The sequence below is a fragment of the Heterodontus francisci genome, chromosome 15 (assembly GCF_036365525.1).
Source record: "Heterodontus francisci isolate sHetFra1 chromosome 15, sHetFra1.hap1, whole genome shotgun sequence".
NCBI classification, from domain to species: Eukaryota; Metazoa; Chordata; class Chondrichthyes; order Heterodontiformes; family Heterodontidae; genus Heterodontus; species Heterodontus francisci.
In genome coordinates, this window is record NC_090385.1 from 69,970,094 (window position 1) to 69,983,753 (window position 13,660).

A 13,660-nucleotide genomic window follows, 5' to 3' on the forward strand; every position below is an offset into this window, starting at 1 on the left:
TCTGTAATTGCCTGTGAGAAGGTGGTGGTGAGTTGCCTTCTTGAACTGCTGCATTCCATTTGGTGCAGGTACATCAACAGTGCTTTTAGGGAGAGAGTTCCAGGATTTTGATCCAGCGGCAGTGAAGGAACATCAATATATTTTCAAGTCAGGGTGGTGCATGACTTGGAGTGGAACTTTTAGGTGGTGGTGCCCCATACGTCTGCTGTCCTTGTCCTTCTAGGTGGGAGAGGTTGCGGGTTTGGAAGGTGTTGTCGAAGGAGGCATGGTGTGTTGCTGCAGTGTATCTTGTATATGGGACACACTGCTGCCACTGTGCTTCTGTGGTAAAGGGAGTGCTGATCAAGTGGGCTGCTTTGTCCTGGATGGTGTCAAGCTTCTTGAGTGTTGTTGGAGCTGCACCCATCGAGGCAAATGGAGAGTATTCCATCACACTCTTGACTTGTGCCTTGTAGATGGTGGGCAAGCTTTGGGGAATCTGGAGGTGGGTTAATTGCCACAGAATTCCCAGTTTCTGATCTGATCTTGTAGCTACAGTATTTATGTGGCTACTCCAGTTCAGTTTCTAGTCAATGGTAACCCCCAGGATGTTGATGGTGGGGGATTCAGCAATGGTAGTGTCGTTGAATGTCAAGGAGAGTTGGTTAGATTCTCTCTTTTGGAGATGGTCATTGCCTGGACTTGTCTGGCGCAAATGTTACTTGCCAGTCAAGCCTGAATGTTGTCCAGGTCTCACTGCATATGAACATGGACTGCTTCAGTACCTGAAGAGTTGCGAATGGTACTGAACACTGCAATCATTAACAAACATTTCTTCTGACCTTATGATAGATGGAAGGCCATTGATGAAGCAACTGAAGATGGTTGGGCTTAGGGCATGATGCTGAGTAACTCCTGCAGCAATGTCCTGGGGCTCAGATGATTGGCCTCCAACAACCACAACCATCTTCCTTGTGCTCCAATCAATGGAGAGTTTTTCCCTTGATTCCCATTGACTTCAGTTTGGCTAGGGCTGCTTGATGCCACACTTGGTCAAATGCCGCCTTGATATCCAAGGAAATTACTCTCACCTCACCTTTTGAGACAGCGTCAATCTTTGGGATGCTTTTTATCAATGCAAGAAAGAAAGAAAAGAAAGACTTGCATTTATGTAGCACCTTTCACAACTTTAAAATGTCCCAAAGCAGTTTGCAGCCAATGGAGTACTTTTGAAGTGCAGTCACTGTTGTAAACTAGGAAATGCAGCAGCCAATTTGCACAACGCAAATGATGGAGGTGATTCTGCCAGCATGTTGGTCGATCCCAGAGTTCAATGGCATTCTGATAAGTAAGTTGCTCCATAGCATTTGGAAGATTGACTACAGCCACACAGTTTTGAATAATTTGCAGCATACTGAAATTACCAGCTTGAGTGAAGAAAAGTAGTAGATTAATCGAAAATGCTTTCCAGCTTTCAGATCCTGATTTCAGTGCCATTGATACTGATACTCAGAGTGAAAACGGCGAAGGACACTTTGTATACTCAGTAACAAATCAAACAGGACTGTCGGATTTAGATTGTTGTTTATAGCAGGACAGCTACACTCAGCAATAAAAACTAAGGCATGAACATTAGAACTTACTGAGAATTAAAATCCAGAGTGAATTTGTATTTTTTTTTACAATTAAACCACAATTTTTGCTCGAAGGTTTTTTTTTCAAAAAAGTAACAATGGAGTATTTTGCACATGGGATAACACCCAGCTGACCCTTAGAACCAAGCTGATGGTTTGTAAGGCGTGAGTTCACAGCACCTTGCCGTATGGCTGTGAAACACGGGCGGCGTACAACTACCAGGAATAGAATTTCTAATTACACTGCCTGCAATGCATTATGGTTATATCCTGGCAGGACAAAATCACAAATGTGGCAGTCCTCTCAAAGGCAGAGCTCCCAAGTGTGTTGGCACTAATCAAACAGAGGTGGCTTCAGTGGATTGGACACATCCACAGGATGGAAGACGGACCATCTGTATGGTGAGGTAGCCGGGGCCAGATGACCAGTGGGGTGCCCAAACCTCCACTGCAAAGATGCTTGCAAGCATGACATGAAGGTCCTAAATGTTGACTATCGCACCTGGGAGTCACTAGCTGGCGAAAGAGGGAAATGGCAACACATCCTGTGGACTGGCTTGCAATACCACGACAACCAATGGCTACAGCAGTTTGGCATTGAAAACAACTCACAGTGATACATTGCAGCTTCACGTGTGGCACTTCACAGCCATCAGCAAAGTTGCACCAAGAGAAGACACTCCACCCAAATGGATTATTTGCTGCGTGTCCATCATCTTCATGGATGGAAGGATGCCAACCATTGAAGAGAATTCCTTGAAGTGCATATGTCGTTATCTTATGTGAACATTATGTTTAATATTCAAAACTCTATCTGGGTTGAAGTTCTTTGGATCTACAATGAGGAAAGGTTTGAAAAATAGGTGACAAGCTTCAGAGTGACAGAAGTTAGAATTTCCTTGCAGTTTATAATTGTACAATAAACATTTTAAACCCTTTTAAATAATAAATCTTTAATTCATTTATGTGCAAATGGTTTATAGAATGTGATGTTTGTTAAAAAAATAAATAGCCAAAACAGAAAGTGTTGTTATAATGGATATCTGATGTGTGACCTTAAACATTCATTACTTATACAGTGTTAATTTCTGAATCATAACTTTGCTGCTGGCACAACGCCAAAAAGGAAAAGGTAATGTCACTCAAATTACTTGAGAAATCCAATTTATGAAAATAAATGCAGCAGCATCATAAACAGATTTTGGTTTACATTTTAATGAAAATCTAATTAATGCCATAGAATAGATGCACAAAAATAGCACAATTAGTTCATTGTAAGGCCAATTAGTACGACACTCTTAGCGTGGAGCCTGCCCCACCCTGCGGGACTTGGCTTGAGTGGGACCGGGAAGAAAATTTGGAAGGCGGGTGTTAGGTCAGTTGGCCAATGCGTACCCACCTCCGGCCGATCTTACCGGAAGCACGGTGAAAGAGGCAGCAGCTACCCGTCCATCAAAGAAGAGTAACCACTTTGCATATTTAACTGCCCATTTGTGGGCAGAACGTGCCACCACTGGGATCTTCCCAGCGGCCACAGGCACCAGCCCCACCCCCCCCACCCCATCCGACACAACCCGAGGCCAAAGCCCGGCAGATGCCTGGAAGCGGCTTGCCTGCAGCTGGCAGGGGGGCCCACAATGCCTCTTTCAGTTCACCCCCACACCGATGGCACAGCTATCAGTCGGCCACAACTGCAGCCGCAGGCCATCTTGTGGAGGGGTTTCCTCTTCACAGGGCTGGTTTGGTAGCTGTGGCCATTGTTTATTTTATAAAAGTAAATACCTCCTTAGATGCCGCCTCCTGCAATAGCAGCTCCCAGCTCTGTCAGTGAGGCTGCCATGGTCCCAATGCTTAAGCCATTCTTAATAAGGTGGTGGGATTGCAACCTGGAAATGGGCCCGCCCCCGATTAAAATAATGAGGCACAAACTTGGTAATGTATTTCTTAGGAGTAGTGTTCAGGTCATGCCCCCATAGGAAATGTTGAATTTTCTGCACTAATAGTGTTGCAGTCTGATTTTTTATAAAGCATTTTCATATAAGACATAAAACCAAGGTCCTCTCAACCTGTTCATGTTGACGTAAAAGATCTCGCAACATAATGCTGGCCTTGTTTTTGAGAATTGGCTGCTGCTTTTATCTATTTTTAAAGGGGAAAATGTTCCACCCTTTCTCTCGTGCCCTTTCTCACTCTTCATGTAATTCCCTCACTCACATGCACTTTCAATGCTTTCTCTCTTGCTCTGCCTGTCATGTCAGATAATTACTCATGAGTAAAACTATCATTCATCCTCCTATATTTTGAAATATGATGGACTACTAACAACAGCATAATCATTATTTCTGTTGCACCGACAATCATTACGATATCGCCACAGTCATATACATGCCAAACTAGAAAGAAAGCCAAAGGTGATCAACCACTTCAAAAAAAAACAACATTCCCAAAAGGCTGACACCTCAGGAATGGGTCTGACTATAAGCCTGTATCCTGTAAAAATAAATATTTACATAGACTTTGTAACTTCAGCTGTAGGTATACAGACCCACTCTTCACTTATATTGGACCAAAGCAAAATGGAAGTCCGAAGAAGGAAACCTAAAATAATGAGGCACAAAATTGGTAATTTATTTCTTTGGAATAGTGTCTAGATCATGCCCCCATAGAAAATGTTGAATTTTCTGCATTAATAGTGTTGCATTCTGATTTTTTAAAGCATTTTCATATAAGACATAAAACCAAGGTCCTCTCAGCCTGTTTTATGTGGACGTAAAAGATCTCATAACACTATTCTGGCCTTGTGTTTAAGAATTGGCTGCTGCTTTTGTCCCTGTACCAAAAGTGACAATACTTCAAAAATATTGCTGAAAATAGAGACATGTTGTCGAAGCTTTTTGTCTTGCACTCATCAGGACAATCGCAAGAATAACCAATGTAAGGGAAAACAACAACTTATACTGCATGTGAATAGAGTGCTGATTGGTTGGCAAGTGAACTCTGATTGGTAGAGGTGTTGCCATTGCAAATGCACCAGTTTACTGTGACTGACAGTTAACTGCCAAGCTTTGTTTAAACTTTAAACCAGGTAGCTTGACTCTGATTGGTTAAGGCATTGCCCTGAGGAATGAACCAGCGAATAGCTGTCACTTATTTTGTTCAGCTGAAACAGACGCAATGATTCTACATATTTTTTCTGTCTGCAAAGAACAGGGCCTTGTGTATTAATATATGTAGCTTCCGGTCCGGGCAAATGCGCCATACTGCGAGCCCTACTGACAATCTTAAATTGGTTGTTAGCGTAATTCTTAGCTCACTATGGATTATTTAACAAATGTTGTCCAATCATGGAACCACATCTCATGTTGGACACTGTATTTTGATTTTTGCAAGCATGAGCTGGTTGTATACAGCCCATACCTTGCCATTGCGAGCAGCAGAAGGGACATGTTGTTTGATACGATCTGCCAGTCTTTGGGACGTATGGCCTATACACCTAGCATCATACTGGTATTGAAATTCATAAATCACATTACTCATTTGTGTGATAGGCAGAACGTCTTTTTGGCTTGACGGCAGCATCCTGTTAGTGGCGAACACCACATGTGTTGCGACTGCATAGTAGCAGCGTGAAACAGGCAGCTTTACCTGTTGCTCAACTTTTTGAGATACATTACCCTTTCAGGGTCATTTGAGATAGACTTTTCAGGGCTGAAAAGACGGCCTTAGGCCCATTCATACTGGCCGTACCCAACCAGCCCGTGCTTGCAAAACTCAAAATACAGTGTTCAACATTAGATGCAATTCTATGATTGGATAACATTTGCTAAATAATCCACAGCATGCTAAGAATTACGCTGACAACCAATTTAAGATTGTCAGTAGGGCTCGCAGTGTGGCGCATTTGGGCATACTGGAAGCTATGTATATTAATACACAGGGCCTTGTTCTTTTCAGACAGAAAGAATATGTACACACATTGTGCCTGTTTCAGATGAACAAAATAAGTGACAGTCATTCACTGGTTCATTCCTCAGGGTTATGCCTTGACCAGAGTCAAGCTGCCGGGTTTGAATTTTAAACAAAGCTTGGCAGTTAACTGTCAGTCACCGTAAACTGGTGCATTCACCATGGCAACACTTCTACCAATCAGAATTCACTTGCCAACCAATCAGCACTCTCTTCTCATGCAGTATAAGTTGTTGTTTTCCCTTACATTGGCTATTCTTGCGACTGTCCGGAGGAGTGCAAGACGAAAAGCTTTGACATGTCTTTATTTTCAGCAATACTCAAGTTCTGTACGACTAAGTGACGACTTCAAAAATAATTAATTGACTGTGAAGACGTTGAGGATATGAAAGGTACGATATAGATGATATTTCTTCTCTTCATTTCATATTTCAAAATTAATAGGTGTTTCTTGAAAATGAGGTTTGGATTTTCAAATACTCACCAGACCATCATTTCCTCAAGGGCTAGCGTAGCAGTCATTCTCCCACACCCAACAACCCTTGCCCAGTTCACAGAGGCACTTTACAATCTCCAGTGCAGTTCATAGAGACATTGCATCCCATCCAACTACTCACTCTTTTACAGAGACTCACACTCTTTCTCTAACATTTCCAGTTCAGACTGGCACTCCTTTTCTTTTCTCCTTCTGCTACCCTCCCTCCCATTCAAGCTGGCATTTTTCTCGAAGAGTTATCAAAGTGTTTTTTATTTAGTGTAACATGTAATACACTCGGACTTTTGTGTTCCGTGTCAGTGCGCCATTTTCCCACACTCTCTTGGCCAGTCTGGACATAGCAGTGGAAGCCTTTCCCATGCGCTTGTTGATTTCTGCATCCAGAGACAGGTTACTGGTGATAGTTGAGCCTAGGTAGGTGAACTCTTGAACCATTTCCAGAGCGTGGTCGCCAATATTGATGGATGGAGCATTTCAGATGTCCTGCCCCATGATGTTCGTTTTCTTGAGGCTGATGGTTAGGCCAAATTCATTGCAGGCAGCCGCAAACCTGTCGATGAGACTCTGCAGGCACTCTTCAGTGTGAGATGTTAAAGCAGCATCGTCAGCAAAGAGGAGTTCCCTGATGAGGACTTTCCGTACTTTGGACTTCGCTCTTAGACGGGCAAGGTTGAACAACCTGCCCCCTGATCTTGTGTGGAGGAAAATTCCTTCTTCAGAGGATTTGAACGCATGTGAAAGCAGCAGGGAGAAGAAAATCCCAAAAAGTGGCTGCCTGCAATGAATCTGCCCTAACCATCAGCCTCAAGAAAACGAACATCATGGGGCAGGACGTCAGAAATGCTCCATCTATCAATATTGGCGACCACGCTCTGGAAGTGGTTCAAGAGTTCACCTACCTAGGCTCAGCTATCACCAGTAACCTGTCTCTAGATGCAGAAATCAACAAGCGCATGGAAAAGGCTTCCACTGCTATGTCCAGACTGGCCAAGAGAGTGTGGGAAAATGGCGCACTGACACGGAACACAAAAATACTAGTGTATCAAGCCTGTGTCCTCAGTACCTTGCTCTATGGCAGCGAGGCCTGGACAACGTATGTCAGCCAAGAGCGACGTCTCAATTCATTCCATCTTCGCAGCCTCCGGAGAATACTTGGCATCAGGTGGCAGAACCGTATCTCCAATACAGAAGTCCTCGAGGCGGCCAACATCCCCAGCTTATACACACTACTGAGTCAGCGGCGCTTGAGATGGCTTGGTCATGTGAGCCGCATGGAAGATGGCAGGATCCCCAAAGACACATTGGACAGCGAGCTCGCCACTGGTATCAGACCCACCGGCCGTCCATGTCTCCGCTTTAAAGACGTCTGCAAACGCGACATGAAGTCCTGCGACATTGATCACAAGTCGTGGGAGTTAGTTGCCAGCGTCCGCCAGAGCTGGCGGGCAGCCATAAAGACGGGGCTAAAGTGTGGCGAGTCGAAGAGACTTCGCAGTTGGCAGGAAAAAAGACAGAGGCGCAAGGGGAGAGCCAACTGTGTAACAGCCCCGACAAACAAATTTTTCTGCAGCACCTGTGGAAGAGCCTGTCACTCTAGAATTGGCCTTTAAAGCCACTCCAGGCGCTGCTCCACAAACCACTGACCACCTCCAGGCGCTTACCCATTGTCTCTCGAGATAAGGAGGCCAAAGAAAAAGAACAAGTAATAGCAAATTTATACCTCTATTTTGTGCATGGTTACACATGGTGATACCCGATGCAATCTTGCTTCACAAGTAGTAACTTTACTACTTTGTTGTTTCACGACTGTTTTGTATAACATATGACTTAGATAACCCTGCAGACACATTTTATACATAGCTTCTGAGTGTAGTGACCCACATTCTCTGCAATTCCATCATGGGCCAATTGCTTTTACCCTATTAAACATTGTGTTTGAAAAGCCTTTCTTCTTCATCTATAATCATCTCAAAATCATACTCTAAATGTGATGTTATAATAGTTTATAAAGATCCTTTAATCCAAGATCACGATATTCTGCCAACTCTTACGAAAGCCATGACTGAAACACGTTATAAATCTCAGTTGTAAGAAACATTACATTTTTAGTATTGATTTTTTTTTGTTTTATTTTTGAGCTCATGAAGAATATACCCCTCTTTGTCCTGATTTCTCCTCCCAGGGCTTCAGTGAACTATGTATTGTTACGAAAGTGCTTCCATTTTTATTTTTATTTTTTTGAGGACTTATGTTAAAACTGAAAAGATTCCATGGATGTGTTTTGTTTTACCAAGTTCGCTGAAAGAACATTTCAGATGTTGTTTGTAAACCACCTGTGTTGGAAACCACCTGTGATTTGGGCTCAGTAAATAACAGAACCCTTGGTGACCTAGGAAAAAATGGTTACAAAGAAGCCACATGTAAAGGTTAATGGAGGTCAGGAGGTCGACTCTCCGTTTGGGGTTTGGACATTGTTTTCAGCAGTTGGGATGTGAACTGTTTGAAGACAGTTTGTGTCTTCCTGCCAAGGAAAATCGAACCACCCAGCTCACTTCCTTCTCTACCTCGTTGAAGAAATCCTGCAAAAATATAATGTGGGAGAGTTAAAATCCCTGGTGTTGTATAGCTTCATAGAAGCTAAGAAAAGTCCTGTGATTCAAGTGTGTGCTGGCGGGAAAACCATGAAGCTACATTTCTCCTGGAAAGCCTACTAGAATAATTTTCAACATCTCCAGAAAGGACTGCTTCTGAAATGATTCCAGTAACCCTGTCTCCTTATACCTGGATGCCAGACCAGAAAATGGACAACTGACATCCTTCCATATCCTTTTTTCCATGAAGAATTAGCAAGTATTTGGCCAAAGTAGTATTTTTTTTTGTCTTTTTTGTAACAACCCTCTGCAGAGAGAATTTCTGTATTTTTCCAATGTGTGTGAGTGTAATTGGGAAATTTAAAAAGGAATCTTTCATATTTCAATCTGTGTGTTAATGCTTTGCTTTGTTACTGGTTAAGTCTTGTTTTATAGTAAACTGATAATTTTGTTGTTTATTAAAGAAACCTGGTTGGTGTATTTTATTCTGGGATAAAAAAAAGAGTGTATGACTGGCTGTAACGGTAACGGGATAACCATTTAAATATATGTTGTGACCTGTGGAGAAGTGAAACTAGAAAAGACAGTGCACTTCTCCCGCCTCAGTCATAGCAGTACCAAATTGTCCTAATTCAGTATCTGACTTTCTCCCAGATAATTGCAGTAACATTCTTACCTGGCTGCTAGGGGGTATGAGATACCCTCTTTTGTGTGGGCACCTCCCAGTTCAGTGTCGGTGAGGTTGGAAGCTCTGAGAAATGAAAGCTCAGGTTGCTCCATTATCTTACACATTAGTATGATACATTGGTCCTCCAACTTACATCACACAACTAAAAAAAAAAAATCACATTTTATATGAATAATTACAAAGAGATGCTTAAGGTCACCCAATGAATCCTTTTAAACCTTACTCTAAAAATGCACCCCATTTATTGTATTCAGTGCTTTTTTCGGTAATGTGACGGTATGCCAGATTGGAGATACTGGAATTTAGACCCAAAAAATTACTTACCATGCTGGACCTTTGGATTTGTATTGTTGTGGCACTAATCTTTGAGTGGGTCTGAAGATAACATGCCAAGAGAAAATGCATTTCCTCTGTGTTTATGCTGCTAATTTTGCTCCATAGTTGAATCGGTATCAAATTCACTAAAGCAACACAAAGGGTTGATGATGTATGAGATGGGTTGAAAAGTTAAATTGGTAGCTGGAATTATTCTGTCATAATGAACTGATGAAGTTGTTACAATTTCTTTGAAACTTGATGTATGCATTAATCTTTTGACATTAAAGGTTCTCCACAAAAAATCTTTTCCATTGTAAATAATAACCATATGAATCTGATTTTATAGTTTTAGCACTTTATTACCAGATAACGTGATTGGTAACCAGCCAACTTTTGACATTGTACTCTTATCCACAGTCATTCTCTTTTAATGTGAAGGGTAATAATTCACATATGGCTAATTTTATAGACTTACTCATGAAAGCATTTTATTCATGGGATAAATGGATAGGGATATACCCATGGTGTGTGGCAAATGTCTTGAAAGAGTCTGAATAATCTGTAGAGGCATCTGAGGTAACTCAGTTATGGCCATTGCTTTTAAAGATCAGTATATTTTTTAATTCTTGTAGGCTGTCACAGCAACATTTTATAATTAAAAGATTTTCTCAATTAATTCTCTAGTTTGAACCACTGTTGTTTCACCAAATGTGGTTTCAGAAGAAACAGTTCAAATAACAAGTCATATCCTTTTGGCCTTTAAAAAAACAATATCTTTGATATAAAAGGGGTAGACATTTGAGCTTTTAGTACCCATTTTATGGGTGCAATGGGGCCTAATTTTAGGGATCAATGGCCCGTGCCACAAAAATGCCTGAAACACGTCCAACCCTAAAGTGGGTCTACTCAGTTTTCAGGTGTCCCTGCCGGATACCAAAAACAGGCGTTAGGTTCCTTAGATATGAGGGGCCGAAGGCCTATTTTAGATATCCTCTCCCCCACTGAAATTGGTCAGTGATGAGCAAGGAAGAAGTTGGGCCTGCATTGCTCAGGATTTTTCAAGAACCAATTGAAAGTAAGGTTTGTTTTAAAAACTAATTTTTGAAAAAATCACAGCACTCCCTCAGATGCCCCCAGTTAGAGCCTGATGAAATTAGACCCCTTCTTGTATTCTTTTCAAGATTTTGTACACTGATACATTTGCCAGCACAAAATGTCTTCCTGCTGTCTGTCTCTTTTCTTCAGGAACTGAGAATGCAACTAATTTATCAGAATGCCAGTATTAAATAGTTTAGACAAAGCTAAGAAAAAAATCTAATAGGAGCTATTCAATGTCTTCGAACCATTGTGACTTGAGAAGATGTTTCCACTAGTGGGGGAATCTCGAACTGGGGGACATAGTTACAGAATAAGGGGTCGCACATTTAAAACTGAGATGCGAAGAAATTTCTTCTCTCAGAGGGTGGTGAATCTCTGGAATTCTCTGCCTCAGAGAGTTGTGGAGGCTAGGTCACTAAACGTATTTAAGGAGGAGGTAGATAGATTTTTGAAATCTCGGGGAGTTGAGGGTTAGGCGGAGCAGGCCCGAAAGAGGAGTTGAAGCCTGGGACAGATCAACCATGATCTTATTGAATGGCGGGGCAGGCTTGAGGGGCTGAATGGCTACTCCTGCTACTATTTCTTATGTTCTTATGTTCTTGCCTCAACACTGTAGCATTTTACATTGTTTTCATCTCACTCTTGAAGAATAACTTGAAATAACTGTGTTGAATGAAGTGAAGCCATCAGTCAATGGGCTTAACTTTTTCAAGGGCATTCTCTTGTTGTCAAGAATCATCAACTGCAATGAACAGAGTGGTGGGGGTGAGAGGACGCCAATTAAAATGCCAGGAACAGACAGGGGAGTAAGAGACGTCTTGAGAAATTAGGCTACGAGCTTGAATAGTCACATGTGTCTGTTAACTGACTAATAGTCAATATAAATTGTTGCACTTATCTATTGAATCAAATTAACATGTATTAATAGAACAGTAGTAGTTACAGGATTAAGACTTAGAAAATGGAAAGTAACAGATATACTGTAGCTATGGACATATGAGCTGCAATGTGCATTTGGCAGATTCATAATGCAGACTGACCTCAGTCTGATGAGCACCAAGGTGTAGTGACAACAGAGTTCTGTGCAAGCATGTTTGTATACTTTTCACATTGCTGCACACTTGAAACAATTTCACATTGATAGAAATGTGGTATAACGATACCTTGATTCTCCAAAGCTGTCATAAATCATGTTCTGATTCAGTACAAAGTATCTACATATATATGTGTGTGTGATTCAAATAGAACTGCACAGAATCAATATTAAATACCATCCAAAGTTTTTTTTTGTATGTTCACAAGGCTATCATATTACTTAAATGTTAATAAGGTACATAATGTAAATATTGTATTATATTTTTTAGAGTTTTGATATTCAGATACTACACTTGTAAAACCTCCTCACATTTGATCCTGTAGTAACTATAGAACTAAAATCTAGACATTAGGTGTAGTGTGAAGCCTTTTTTCAGCTTGTCTTCATCAACAATTTGCACAGTTTGCACCTGTAACCTTATCAGGAGGAAAAGACTGTGCTTTGGTTTGAAAACTTGTATTTGGACTCAACCTTGAAATAAAGTGAGCTGCTGTATGCTGCCTCCAGAAGCAGAGAACATCACCTTTGCAAGGTTGGAACACATTTTAAACGTTGCTGTTTCGTTCAAACTTTCTCCCAGCATTGAGAAGATCTGCCACCACAGTAGTGAAATTATGAGTTTGTAACAACTGTCCATGAGCAAGTTGACACTTTTGCTTCTAAGTTTCTGAATACACACTGAAATGCAAGCACTGAAAATTTGACAAAACAGGAAATCTGATCAAATTGAGATATGGCAATATAAATTAGATACCAGAACTTGGCATTGTAATTTACCCATTGCTTCAGTAGAAAACATCTAACCTTACTCCACACGTCCAGTAAAGAATTCCCATACCACCTTACATTAATGCCCAAAAATATCAAGCAAGCTTTCAAACTTAATTTCCACAGCTGTTCTGTAGACAGACTTCTATTTCCCAGTGTTGGCTTTCCTCAGTTTTTGTGATTCAGTCCTACTCACAGAGTCTTCCCTATGGATCAATTGAGAGTCCAGGATTGAGTAATTCCATAGAACTCATCATGCTTCTTGCTTCTACAACGGATACTTTTTTATTTTTTCAAGGGATGTGGGTGTCACTGGCAAGGCCAGCATTTGTACCCAGCCCTGATTGGCCTTGACAACTGAGTGGCTTGCCCAGCCATTTCAGAGGGCAGTTAAGAGTCAACTACATTGCTATAGGTCTGGAGTCACATGTAGGCCAGACCGGGTAAGGACAGCAGATCTCCTTCCCTAAAGGACATTAGCAAAACAGATGTTTTTTTTTACGCCATCATTACTGATTTCAATACCATTTCAATTCCAGATATTATTTATTAATTAGTTGAATTTAAATTCCTCCAACTGCTATGGTGGGATTTGAACCCATGTCCCCAAGGCATTAGCCCTGGACTCTGGATTATTAGTCCAGTGAAAATGCAATTCAGTGTGTATCAGCCAGTTCAGGTTGAATTCAGATCTTGTCATATTTGCTTATCCATGCTAATTTGGCAGTTTTGCTCAGAAAGGTCAAAAAGATAATGAGAAATTGGGCTGTTGTACTGATACATTATCAGATTCAGACTCGTTGTTAGAACATATAATCTACTGTGCAGCCCTGATGACCTGCTGCATTGGGAACATGCAAAGAATAAAAGGTATTCGTGCCAAAATGAGATACATACGAACATACGAGTTAAGAACACTAGGCCCCTCGAACCTGCTCTGCCAGTCAATAAGTTTATGGCTGAACTGATTACTCCACATTTCCACCTACCCTTGATAACTTTTCACCCCCTTGCTTATCAAGAATC